General features: G+C 35.3%; 1 long non-coding RNA gene across 1 annotated transcript in view; it reads right to left on the reverse strand.

Moving 5' to 3' along the window:
• The window catches only part of LOC107668203 (uncharacterized), a 33,595-nt gene that overhangs the window by 18,273 nt on the left and 430 nt on the right, over positions 1 to 14,892 (reverse strand). The window contains exon 2 of the long non-coding RNA XR_001631870.1: positions 6,935 to 7,019. This is a non-coding gene — a long non-coding RNA (uncharacterized LOC107668203). The remainder of the gene's footprint in view (positions 1 to 6,934; positions 7,020 to 14,892) is intronic.

A 14,892-nucleotide genomic window follows, 5' to 3' on the forward strand; every position in this document is an offset into this window, starting at 1 on the left:
CTGAGGAAGGGTGTGTCAGTGGAAGGCTATACTGTAGCAGAAGGTGGAATATAATGTGGCCCTTTATGTTCAACAAACCAGTGGCTATAATTTTTGCTAAAGAAATTAGGCAACACAGAACTTCCTATGTCACACTTGGCTGAAAGTACTGATGTCATTCTCCTACCACAAAAAAACTGGCATTGGTGTTCTTATAGAAAGTTAGCTTCTATCACACTGGATGTGAACTAAGAGCAATTAACCATTTCAAACATGATATTAATAAACTTTCAAGCTGAATATACAATACCACGCTCAGGCTTATGACTTTAAGGTCTGGTGGGATATTTAATGTTACAATAACTAGTTTTTATGAATTAAGAAATCTGGTACCCCATCATAACTAAACTGTGTTTTTTTGGCTCTGAAAAAGTCTTCTGGTTTGGGTGAAGTCAGTGAACAGTCAAACAAGAATAATGACCATCTCAGAAGCTGTGGTGATAATAATATCACTTCGAATTTTTATTTATTCCCTATGGGTTTTTAAACCTGAGCCTGGTCCCATACGCATGAGCCGGCTTGTCATAAAAGGAGAGCATATCTATAACTCTGCATATAATTTCTCAGGCTGGTCTGCATGAGACTATTTAATATGGTTTGCAGTCGAATTAGGTAATTGAAAGACTTATCCTACAATATTTCTAACATCGTAACTCATGACCTTATTTCCATTTAAAGAGAATCAGCTGACAGTAATTCATCATGGCTGTGCAATAAATTGTCTGTGAATATCAGTTCCTTTGACTGGTTTACTCTATTAGGGTTCAGCTACAAAAATGATTTGTATGTAATTCTTCCTATCATTGCAAGTGTATGACTTCCAGTTCTCATAATTTATGAAATAGTGGCTCTGACACATGGAGCCCTGGTGCTCATGCTATTTCCTGTCCTATCTCCATTGCTCAAAATAAGAAGTGGGAAACGGGCAAAAAATACTATTTAAAAATAAATAAATATGAGTTTATGTATCAAAAAATGTACAAAAAATATTCTCCTTTCATACTATTTTTAAATTTATATTTAAAACATCTTAAAATTAATACATTTGTAAGTCATGTCCAATTTGTGAGCAAATTGTCTTTTTGAGTCTTCTTTTAAATGACTTAGTTGAAGCAGTTCACAATTGGTCTCGATGATTCATTAGCAAATAGATAAAATCATTATAAATCCTAAAAATATATTTTTTTAAATAAATAAAGTCTGCTGGTTGTACAACATATTCTATACTCTGTATCCAAAAGAGGATAATATGCCAAGCAGTGGGCAAAGCAAATAGCAGAAGCGTACCGAATTGCTTCAGAGAACAGCAAGATCTCATGTGCTCAAGGAAAACAGGTCAAGAGGAGCTGTTCCTCAACCTGGCGACAGTGTACTCGTGAAAAACCTTTCAAAAAAATTGAGATCGTATTGGGAAAAAACTGTTTACATTGTTAAGGAGGGGAATCAGGGGATAAATGATGGACCAGTCTACCGAGTGGTAGCAGAGATGGACAGCTCAAAGTCCAGAGTTCTACACAGGAATCTGCTGCCCCAGGTTAATGGCTTACCAGTAGAAATGCCAGAGGGAGCATCTAAACAGATGACCAATATAATTCAAACAAGACCACAAGAAGACCCTGAGACTCGGATGAGGAGCAGGATGGCAAGAACTACTATTGGCTAAGGGTACGAGACACCTGAGGGAAGAACCAGAAACTTACCCATAATCTTCCTGATGAGAGTGAACTTACCTTTGAAAGACAAGTGACATGGGCAGAAAAAATGGCCGAACAATCTGAAGAAGATGAGGATGAGATAGATGAAGGTGATATACTTAGGCAAGTAGTTCTCAAAATACCTACCTTGAATTCAGATGAAATTGGCCAGACAAGCCAAGTCCGAAGATCCACACATGACAGGAGACCCACGCCAATGTTAACTTATGAAACGCTAGGTCAGCCAACAATTCGGTCACACCCGACATTGAACAGATTAGAGACTTACAAGATAAATCAGACACCATATTGGGGGTTATCTCACCACATTCCACCTTACGTTAATATACTTTGCGTTAGTACAACTTACTCTATCCTCATGCCACAAGTCTCATTTCCATATTGGGTACCTCCAATGACAATTGGGTACTAAAAGAGTAAAAGTAAATGAGGTGTTATTATGAAAGAATATGTTGACAGGAGCCATCTTTTCTTTGCTGGGGAGTGTGTGATACACACAGGTGTAGTAAAAATGTAATGTTTGTTTTGTTATTAATACTTATTTATTTATTGATGTATTTATTGATCTATTTATTTATAATGTGACAACAAGGGGAAAATAGAGTTGATTGTACACCAAGTTATTTATTAATTATTGCCACTAAAGACTGAGTTTTGAAACAATACAGCTCTAGCCACTAGAGGAAGCACATGGTGTGATTTGCCATGGTGATGCACGCTGTGTTTACCTCAGACACTACCAAGCTGCTCCTGAGGAAAACCACTGAAGTTTGCATGTGCTTTTGTTTCTCCTGATAATTCAGGAACTTTTAATCTGTTCATGTGTTCCACGCCTGGGACCCATTACAACATCACAAATCATGGTAACTTCAGTTTTACTATCCTCATGCTACGTCTAAAGTTTCGTGTAATAAGGCCTACAAACTAAATATTCACAGAAGCATTATTGAGAATACAGTTTCAAAGGAATGTATTGGAAGGGGAGGTCCTATGTGAAGAAAAACCCCTCCCAACAAAATGTATGTGTGCGGGGAGAAAGGAGAGTTACTGTAAGTGAGGCAGCAGGGGATGGAAAGTGAAAAAGGAGACAGTATAAACGAATGACGGGTACGTGCCAACCGTGGTCCATATTCAAGCTTGGAAGACACAGCAGGGAGAGCAGCTCCTGAAGTTATATATATACAGTTACAAAGATGCTAGTTTACTATGACTACTGAGTCTGTGGTTCGTGTTTAAGGTGGTCAATGACTTTTTTCTGGACTCCTTCGTGGATAAAGAGAATTAAATATTAATAGTAATATTAAATTACTATCAGGATTTATTAAACAAGTAATATTGAAATTAATATTAAACATTAATTTATAAAAATAATTACACACACACACACACACACACACACACACACATACTTGCAGTTTACATGTACAAAATTTTCATATTGATTTTAACATTACTTAATAAATGTGGGAGATATTGTGAGGGTTAGCTTGATCACTTTGGTTGACATTAATTAATTCTTTTTTTTTAATTTAATGCACATACATATGCACTACTGTGGATACCCTAGGGATGCCCCTTGTTTAAGGAGAAAAGGGGGCATTTCCCTGCCAATTTACTTGTTTACAATCTAAAAGTTGTCAGAGACTGCCAAAAGGCCACAATAATGCAATTCAGAAAGAAAATTGTGTTCCATCAAAAATTGCACAATAACATGACCGTGCATCTCACACAACTCAGTGCTATCAAGGTTAGTGAAACATCAGGAAACCCACTATTAACTCTCAGGAAAGATTGATAATAGAGAGGAAACAATCAAAACCAGGTGGAGAAAAACACATTTAAACAGTTAAGATATTAAATGCAGGGAGAGCATGGAGAAAACGTATGCCTCAAGGCTCTGAGCTGCGATCCCCAAGTGAAAAAAATATGTTTAAAATCCTGTGTTAAGGTGCTGCAACAAAGAAAGCGAGGGAACTTGGTAAAAATGCTATGACCTCCATGACCTATCAATCTACTGGATAATGGAAGTTCTACCAGACAGGGTCTGTCCAAAAGGATTTCATCCCAGGTCATGCACCAGTGTTATTTTAGTATAATTGAGATACTATTGTAGTTTTATTAATATTCTGAATCAGTTTTTTTATATATATTTTCTGATTTTATTTCAATTTTAGTTACAGTTTTTAGTATGTTTTTGTCATTTGTATTTTTTTAAGTGTCTAAACAGTTTTAGTACTTAGTAGTAGTTCACCTAAAAATGAAAATTAAAGGATCCATGGGTGAGCAAGTGATGTAATGCTCAATTTCTCCATCTGTTCCAATGACTAAATAAACTCATCTACTGTACATCTTGGATGGCCTGAAGGTGAGTAAATGTCCAGCAAATTTAAATTTTTGGGTGAATTATTCCTTTTGGTAAAACTAAATGAAAATGAGAAATGTTGACAACTAGCTGTTTTTTTTATTATTATTCTCTTTCAGTTATATGCACAGAAACCTCACCATGCTGCAACACAAGTAAGTGAATGCTCATGGTACAAACAACACGTAGAGTGCACAAAGAGTACATTTGTGGAAGGAAGACCAGAGCAACCTCATGTCATACCTGACCGATTTCTGCAAACTTCCCCTAAACAGAGTGAGTGAGTGAAGGACAAGGCCTCCAGAACACAACATCTCTATCAGAAGTGATGCAAGTAGACCAGCAATTACATAATGGGCTTAAAAACTGCAAAAATAAAGAGAGAATAGCAAGAGGGCTTGGTTCCATGCCACTGGGCTCTTCACCTATGTCCCGCAGCAGAATGCCTGGAATGTCCTGAAATCTCATTCCTGGAGGTCACCATAGGAACAACATGGCGCCAATTCAACTGAGAGCAAACAGAGCAATTATTGTTCCATTACTCAGAGGTCTGTTAACCCCCTACAAACACACAGACTCATATGCAAACAGTCAAACCCAACAATTTGTCTTTGTTTTGAGGCAATGGCTTGTGCGAGCAGCAGCTCCTCATAGGATGCAGGTGATGACAGCTAGCAGATCGAATTCATCGTTGCATATCATAAACCAGCGGCTCGTGCAAAGTTCTTGCAAAAACTGGCAGCTTTGAGGAACAGCGTGAGACATAAAACCACAAAATGATTATTACAAAATGAGTAATTGTGAGCAGTGGTGTGGGTCTTTTCCCACAGCTGCCTTCGAAAACTATATTTTGGATAATTCTCACAAATAACATCAAGGAAGCAATTTAGTCATGATGTATGAGTCCTGCAGAAAGACAGGAGACAAAATGTGCATAGTTAAGAAATACTAGACAAAAAAACGCATAAAAAGACATAAAACGCATCAACTCAAAGGAAAACTGTCAGCTGAAATGACATTATGTAAAATGTAGACACTGGGAATTAGCATTTATTCTTTAAGTTCTTTCTCATTGTTACGTAATCTCTGTGTTAAAGTATACTTTCTCTAAAAAATGTACATAGACAAAATATCAAAGCAACTGATATCTGCAATCAAATGACTCTAAAGAAATAACCTCACTTTTCTGAGCCTTTTATTTTTCAATTGCTAGTAATGTAATGTAATAAAGTATTGCCCACAAGGTTTTTACTTTTTAGTGTATGTATGAAGTCAGTTCCCCTCAAATTTATATAGGTACTCAAGCAGGAACCACAGCTTTAGTTCATCACATTCACTATATGTTCCACTGGTTTGACATCCAGAATATGTCCAAATAATTACTGTCTTCATTTGAAACATTAAATCTGTTGTTTTAATAGCAACCTTTGTAATCAGATTTAGTTAAGTAACATTAGTTAATGCATTACTTATCATGAACTAACAACGAATATTATATATTGTTCATAAAAATGAATGTTTGTTTTAAACATTAAAAATGGGAAAAAGGCATTTATAAATCCAGGTCAAATGTTATTTTCTACATATACTAATACATTTTACAATTTTAATGTCAAAATTTGTATACACATATATTAATGTATTATCACCAAAAATGAATTAACAATGAACAATAATATATTTATAAATGAACATTAACCTAAATTAAGAATTGCTGTGAATATTGCTCAGCGTTAGTTCATGATACCTAATGCATTACTTAATGTTAACAAACTGAATATTATTTTAAACCTAACAAACACATTTTTGTTAAATTTAATCAGACATTCAATAATTTTTGTGTGTGATTTAAGTGTCTATTTACTTTTTGGGGCCATTGTATGTTTGTATTACAATACAGAAGTTTTGTGAAAACATTTTTGGAAGAATACAGAATAACAATGTAAACTTAAATAATAGCTATTTCAAAGCAACACATGCAGAAACACAAACTACTATACAAAGAGTCACAGTCACTTGGATACTGTTTTGTGCTATCAAAGGTCAATGCTTCAAATACACCCTGATATCATCTAGGCTGGTGGTCCAGACATCCGACAGCTTTCTAGCGTCCAGACCACATGGCTGTTGATTAGCAGAGAAATCAGTGACATCACTCTCCCTCTGGGCACCAAACTCATTTATGTAAAAGACTGCAGTAACTGCTACCTAAGAAGATCAAGTACTCCTACAGATGCTTGAGAAGTTGATGCTGAGTTCCAATGGTTAACAAACAGCCAACATTTATTAAAAAATGTATAGCAAAATTGGCAAATTGGCTTTGTTTGTTGCTCTTTTTTTAGCAAGTTGACTGAGGCCAACCAGAGAATGTAATATGCGAAAGCTATGGCAAGTGGATATAGATGCTATTCTAAACTGCCTTGAACAAAAATGTAAATGTCCTTACCAGGATCTCTATGACAAGCAGCTGTTGGCAGAACAAACATTGAATTTCCACAGAAATGGGCTTAACTGAATACTCAGTGCTCTATCATACGTAATGGTTGATTAATCCAGGTCTCAAGGGAGTCTTTAACTTAAGGGAAATTGAACTTAAGAGTGATTCTTATCCCACTGAATGACTCTCACAGACTCATGGTGCCTCTTATAAAGTGTCCCTCTATGAATATTGCACACAAATGCAATTTGGTCATCATTTTTACCCATATCACTGACATTTCAAGTATATAGTGCTTTAAATTCTATAACATAAAAAGACAGAAACCAACTATAAGTTGAATAAGCAGCAAGTAAAAAATGGTTGTAACTTTAGTCTTACCAAGAAATATGTGGCATTAGGAAACAAGTTGACGGTCATACATCATTGACAGATGGCTTTCTCTCGTCTATACGGCACCATCTTCCTGTGCTTAAAATAGAAAATGCATCAATGAGATGTAAAATTGTGTCAATCAAGTGACAACATCTAAGAATTGCTCAGCATTTTTTTTTTTGTTTTGACCAAAATTTCCTGTTATACATATAAGACGTTTTAAAAGACAAAAAGGGATTCAAATTATGCTCTTCTGGAAAGTGATAAACTATGCATTGCACTGTATATGTCAGGAGCTACAAATATTTAGAAATTTTGACAGCATTCAAAATCAGCACAAAGAATCCATTCCTGAATAGTTTGTTAGAGCTAAATCTAGATTATTTAAAATCCAGACACGTCTCCGATGTCCAGCTCCGCAGATCATAATCTACATATAAAATGAACTTGGAATACCATTAACGGGACATCATCCTTCTAATCCATCTCCATGATGCCTTCCATGGCTGCCAGCCAAACCAGGCCAGCTTACACACTACTAGCTGTAACAGACATTAGTTATTCAGATGCACAGATGCCTGCGATCTAATCACTGATAATGCTGCCTTGATGTAATATCAAACAAAACACGAATACAGTGCTTCTTAAGTGACCCAATGCCTAATATTAGTCAAATCAATGGGCATGAATATTTCTCAGTCAAACTGGTCTTCTTCCCCCCAATATAGCCAACACACCTTACCTAATCTCTATAGTTTAAGGTTGCATTTGACCTGAGACACACTTTTCGATCATATTCTCACTCCGTGGACGAACAGAGAGATCACACTGATTTAGAGGAGATATTATCTCCTGCAAGGCTTGTTTGGCTGAGGTGTGAAACTCACACAGGTCCCCCCTCAACTTCAGCAGGGCAGTGACCTCCACTGGCCACCCACCAGCACACAGACCAGATCGCGTTTGTCAAGGCTTCATTCCTGGGATGGGACGAGGAAGTTAAGAGTCACTCTGTGCGGTCTGAGAACATCTATTTATGGCTTTTAGGCTAAGCATGAAAACGACCAGGACTGATGCGGTGGTGTGATGTTTCAGAGCATATTCCCTTGACTCAGGAATGCACGGCAAAGAGGCCCAACGAATCACACTTGAAAGTGAATGAAAAATAAAGAAATGTATACTCAGTATACACCATAATAAACTAAATGTCAATTTGAGAATATTTAAATGTTATCAAAACACACTGATGGTTATATAAGTTATTTGCGGTGGAACCAAGTCTGAAGTTTCAAGTTTATAAACTACAAATGAAAGGAATTTCATATAAAATATTACACCAAGTCTTTGTTATACATTTTGTTATTTTATAAACAATTAATTAACAATAGTAACAATAATTAAAAAAATTATTATTATTATTATTATTATTATTTAAAATCTTTTTTTTCTTTCTTTTTTGTCAACAGAAGGTATGAAATGAAGGTGAATAAATAATGAAAATTTTTCTTTTTGTGTGAACTATCCCTTTACTCTTTTTCTGCAAATTATACCACACACACAACCTAAGAATATCTTTCCTTCTTATGTCTTTAAATTAATCCCTCACATAAACATGGACTTTATGGTTTACACCAAATCTTAAATTCAAAACACTACATTTATCAGTCATTCCCTGAAGAGACAACCACAAACGAAAACATTTGGTAATTGGGAAAACCAGAAAGGTTAATGTCAAATACTTTTGCACCTTCAAAATAAGACTCTTGCATAATATTTGTGTGAAAGAAAATGATATATGTCACTCTCCATTATTATTAGCCATAATGGCTACAGACTGGAAGGTATTACACATAATTGCTAAACATATGCTACAGAATCCCACAAACACTGTGGCTGTGGCTTTGATTTAGTCTGAAGCTCAGACTGTTTTGTCATACCTTACAGACAGAAAAGTCACAAAAAATGTAATGGCACTGCCAAACAGCTCCTGCATGAGTGTATTCATCAGATGCAGATATGCAATACACCCTGAGATCTGACCATGATTTGATGAGATTTCCGTATTTACAACATGCCACTTCAGGACTAGATGTTTTTTAATATCTTTGTACAGTTATAAAAATTCCTCATGGTACACAATATGACATTATTATTTTGTGTTTATTTGCTGACAACTCTTCACAAAATGGAACACAATGCAACCCAACAGATCTTTTAAAGTGGGTTTCATTCTTAAAGGGATAGTTCACCCAAAAATTTAATTGTCATTATTTACTCACACTCCGGGTATTCCAACACCACTGACTTTCTTTAAGGACAAAAAAGAAGAGAAGAAAGAACAATTTTTTTTAGAGAAGAAAGAAAATTTCTTTCAATTTGGAATTACACGAGAGTGAATCAATTATGAGAGAAAGCCTTTACATCATCTGTGACCACAAGAACTGTATTCTGTTATGTGTGCATGAGCAGACAAGCCCACACTCAATTTCAGCTTCCTCTTGTATTACCAATCTTAACTGCCTGAATTATTTTTCTGTGTCAAGTGATTGTGCAATGTTTTGGATTAAGGAATAATCTGAGTTAAGATGAAAACGTAAAATTAACAATATAATTTGAGTCCTGTCAGCTGACTGTGGCCTCACATGGTGGCTCACCCATCAGTTACAGGTGATTAATGTGGATTGCAGCTAATTCGCTTTTAGTCTTCACAGCGTTCTTACAGTAAGCATGAATGAAAGGACCCGTCTGCAGTGATCGCATAAGATTAGATCAACTCGACTATTATTAAGTGGTTTTAGTCATAGTCGCCAGCCAAAAGAACATATTTGACACACTGAAAAGGAAAGTCATATGACACTGAAAAGAACACAATCCTTGCAAATCTACTTCCTCCATAAGGTCTTTGATAATGTAAAGATTTTCTCTGATGTCTAAGTATTAAATGTTGATTTTAGTCTAAAATGTTGCACTGGCAGATCAAAGGCCTTTTTGTGATTCATGCAGCTGCCATGATATACTAGGATACTAACATAATGGTGCTTTACACTGTATTTAAGTGGTACAATAGATCTAGATCCACAGATATACCGTACATTTCCCCTTCCTTTCTCATCAATCTTCAGTCCTTTAGACTTTCTTGCACCCCTATCATAATGATAACAATAGCACTATATCAGGTAACATAATAGGTCTGATGCAGAATGTATAGAGGCATAATTTAACACTATTTGACACTCAGACCTGAGGTCATTTTTGTTGCCAGACAGTAGCGAATGAGAAATTCTTAAAATATGAGACTTTGCAGAAATATTATACATACATAAACAAAATCAAAGAGGGAAAAAAACTATTTTTTCCTGCAGACTGGACAGCTTCCAGCTTTCATGAGCTTTGCTTTCTAAACATCTAAGGAGGAAACTACTTCAATCTTCATTAGCTAAATTCTTCAGAAGATATGCCTAGGAACTGAGGGAAAATATTTTGAGGAAGATAAAGACTTCTCCACAATTTATTACATACTGTAAGATTAGATCCGCTGTATTAAATATTATTAAAACAAAATCCATCAGCTCACAACAGAAACTTATACGAGAAAGACGTGAGATATAAACTATATTAGTTGACTGATAGTTTGGTTCAGTTCCTACAAAATCTGTGTGCTTCCTTTCGGTGACAGCTTAAGCTTTTTAATCATCTGAAGGCTGTCATGGCACAGGAGTGCGTGTGAAGCTCACAGGAGGCAGCGTGACAAGTTTAGGAAGCATGTCAGCTCGAGTTAAGCATTCTTGCCTGATCCAATATCTGCCACACCATTAACCAATGCATGAGCTCCCAGACACAACAGACAACTGCCTTTGACATACAATTTCTCATGTTATCTATTTTTAGACCTTTATTTGATCAGATAAGGAGTCGTGTGTTGTTCACAATGAGATGCTTTGAGCATGCTTACACCTTTGTTCAGGTGTAAGTAAAATTTTATAATTTATAATTTGTATAATTTATAAATAAAGTATAATTTTCTCTATGGGTCCGTGTAACGACAAACGTGTTTATTCAGGGCCTAGGCCAAAACAGCACTACTAGCAGAAAAAGGAAAAGGTGTGGGCAGAATAAGAGAACACCAATTTTCCAAGAAAATTAAAACACAAGCAGGGGCCTCATTTCTAATAAAACGTGTACAAGCACTCAAACTGTGATGATAATTTCCTGAATGTTCCTATGAATGATTTAGAAGAGCAAACAAGAGACTGGAATGTAACAGCATTTTTGTTTGTCTGTATATAGTTTGTCTGTATATAATTGAATTTATTGTAATGTTTGTACAAAAGGCTACAAATAAAACTGGTCAACTGACCTCATAGGCCCCAAAATTATCTGCACAGATACAGTATAAATACAAATTGTAGATAATATCCAAAGATACACTTCAATTTCAATGTTTGGGTTCAGTAAGTTTTTTTTTTAATTATTATTTATTTATTTTTTGAATGAAATAATTTTATTCAGCATTGATGCAATAAATCGATTAGAAATTACAGACATTTATATCATACAAAATATTTCTATTTTAAGTAAATGCTGTTCTTCTGAACTTTATAATCATCAAAGAATATCACAGTTTACACAAAAATTAATCAGCACAACTGTTTTCAACATTGATAGCAAGAAATCAGCATATTTGATTGATTTCTGAAGGATCATGTGACACTGTAGACTGGAATAAATTACATATTAAATATATATTAAAATGCAAAACAGTTATTTTAAACTATTTTTACTCTATTTTGGATAAAGTAAATGCAGCCTTGGTGAGCATAAAAGACTTCTTTTAAAAACATTTAAAAATTCCTAGCGATACCGAAATTTTGAATGGTAGTGTATTATCATTAGTTACACACTTTGCACTTGGATAACGTAAAGTCAGTAGTACATCAAGGCACATGCTTCTCTGCCTTTAAAAACACAGATTTGCTGCTCACTTTTAATAAAGGCTCAAATTCATTGAACTGACTGTATGTGTGTTTTATAAATGAGGCCCCGGAGCATAAACAGATGCCCAATATTACTCATGTGCCTGACAAGATAGTTAATCACATCTTGCAATGAAAAAAAAAAAAGCTATTCATCACCATCCCCAAAACAATTTATTTTGGAAGATGAGGATGTGATCATTTTTAAATGCATTGCTTACCTATACTGTGATGCACTACTGCGATACATTGACAGAGGTGAAGGCATGCATTGACCCTGTTTGACTACAGTGTTTCTGACAAACACATGTGTTAAGGTTTTGTTGCTGGAGCAACGGAGTTGTGAGAAATGGCATGCTGAAGCTCTCGCAGTCTAGACAGCAAGAAGGAACAAGATTAGAGAAACACAAGACAGATCATGCAAAATTACTATTCATTCAATGGAACCAGAAAGCTATAATGACTGTTTTCTTTTCAATATGTTCTCAACAGACAGAAGATAACAAAGATGACTATATATATATATATATATATATATATACACACACACACACACACACATATGCATGCATGCACGCACATTTTAAAAATAGTATTTTTTCTTATTTTTGAATTTTTTTTCCCAATAAAACTATTTAAGGCAAATTAATTTAAGAAGAGATTTATAATTAAACAAAAACATTTTGCCGAACATTTAAAAAAATATATATAATTCAAGATTTATTCTCTAAAGAAATTCTAATTATCTTATGCATTTTTGTTTATCAAGTAACATTTATCTTGTTTCAAGTAAATTTAGATAATATTATTAAAAAAAACAGACAAAAATATTAATAGAGGTATTATTATTTTCATCTCTTCATTATAATTTCTTTATTTTATCAAGACATATCTCCACAGTCATGGGGAGGGAAAGCAGATGAGCTCAATGCTGGAGGGGGACTGAATGTTTAATCCGGTGCTGACAGTGTATCTCACTCTGGCCGTTTTTGGCTGACATCCCAGGCGAAGGGGTTGGTGAGCTCTCAACTTCTGCCATGGAGTCACCAGGACAAAAACAGCGCCAGTTCGTCTGCACTGTCTGACTGAGCCTGTACCCATCGTCTCAACTGTTCCCATGAGTATCAGACACACACTCTCTCACACACATTCACAGGCCATAGATTTCTGGAGAATGGGCTGCTTTATCAATAATAAAAAGAATGCAGTATGAGATTTTGAAATATTATTATAATTGCTATAAATGTAACTGCTTTGTATTTTAAATATATTTCAAAATCTAATTTATTCCTGTGATGGCAAAGCTGAATTTTCAGTAGTCATAACTCCAGTCGTTAGTGTTACATAATCCTTCAGAAATCATATAATATGCTGATTTGATTTGGTGCTCAAGAAACATTTCTTATTATTATCAATGTTAAAAACAGTTGTGCTGCTTAATATTTTTGTGGATGCATTTTTTCAGGATTATTTGATGAATAGAAAATTCGAAATTACAGCATTTATTTGAAATAGAAATTTTTTGCAACATTATAAACATATTTACTTGTACTTTTGTTCACCGTGCTCAAATTGCTAGCATGTTCAAGTGTTTAAATGAAACATTAAAAACAAATGCCCAAAACAAAGATGTGAGACTCATGCACACCTTTTCCAGCTTTAGTCACTGGTGTTGGTGAGGAAGATGCCAAAGGGAACCATTATATTGGTAACCATTGTCTTCGTGACACTTTATGAAAGGCCACTCGTACAGGGTAATAAAACAGAGTCATTCCAGTCATCAGTTTGACAAACGCCGGCAGAGTAAGATCAAGGAAAGGACATAAGGTGTATAAAGGCACGGGATAATATCTGCACATACTGTGAGTCAAGAGAACCAACAGGCACAAACCATGAACTTGGCAGAATCCCTTAAACACCATGATTATTCCACACAAGATGTTCCATATTTTAGTGACACCTTCAAAAAGCTGGTCATTTGTGGGCCTTCAACCAGCCTCGTGGAAATGTAAAGGGAGCGCCAAGGACATTTCAGCGATAAAAAGGACCATTTTGCAGCTAAACCTCTAAGGAGAAACATACAAGCATGAGTTTTTCTGTTTGTTAATGCAGAATGTTCAACCCTAAAGTCAGCAGAAAGCCTGTGAGATCAGTTAAAATGGTAAAATGATTTTTTTTATGTCAAAGCAAAGGTATGCAGGTCAATATATTGGCTGCAGTTCAAAGGTCTGGGGTCAGTAAGATTTTTCAATGTTTTTGAAAAAGTCTCTTATGCTCACTAGGGTTGCATTTAATCAAACAATAACACAGTAAAACAGTACAATTGTGAAATAATATTACAATTTAAAATAACTGCTTTCTGTGATGGCAAAGCTGAATTTTCAGCAGCCATTACTTAGAAGTCATTCTAACTTTTCTCATTTCTAATAATTGTTGAAAACAGTTGTTCTGATAAATATTTTTTACTGTCTTTACTGTCACTTTTGATCAATTTAATGCATCCTGCGCCCCTTCAGCTGGTGGCGCCCTAGGCGACCGCCTAGCTCGCCTATGCCTAGAAACGGCCCTGTATTAACCTCAATGGGCCCCGGGGCTATGACTTACTGCAGGGCCCCCGTCACAATAATGATATATATAGCTTAACATAGGATTTTTATCCAAAGTTTCATAATTCTTGTTACCAATTCCAATATCTCAAAAAAAATTTAGTTATATTGTTGTTGTTCTAAACCTGAATGAGTTTCATTCTGCTGTTGAATGCAAACGTATGTATTTGGAACAATAGCCTACTGGTAACCAAACAGTGTCTGTGCCGCCATGACTTCCATAGTATGGAGAGAGAAAAAAAACACTATTGGAGTCAACAGGGACCAGAACATTTCTGGTGGTTACGAATATTCTTCAAAATATCTTCTTTTATGTTGAGGAGAACAACGAAATTCATACAGGTTCACAACAACTTGAACTTATGCCAGAATCGCATAATAGCCAACT

This window comes from Sinocyclocheilus anshuiensis, unplaced genomic scaffold (assembly GCF_001515605.1).
Source record: "Sinocyclocheilus anshuiensis isolate Anshui unplaced genomic scaffold, SAMN03320099.WGS_v1.1 scaffold1341, whole genome shotgun sequence".
In the NCBI taxonomy this organism is placed as follows: domain Eukaryota; kingdom Metazoa; phylum Chordata; class Actinopteri; order Cypriniformes; family Cyprinidae; genus Sinocyclocheilus; species Sinocyclocheilus anshuiensis.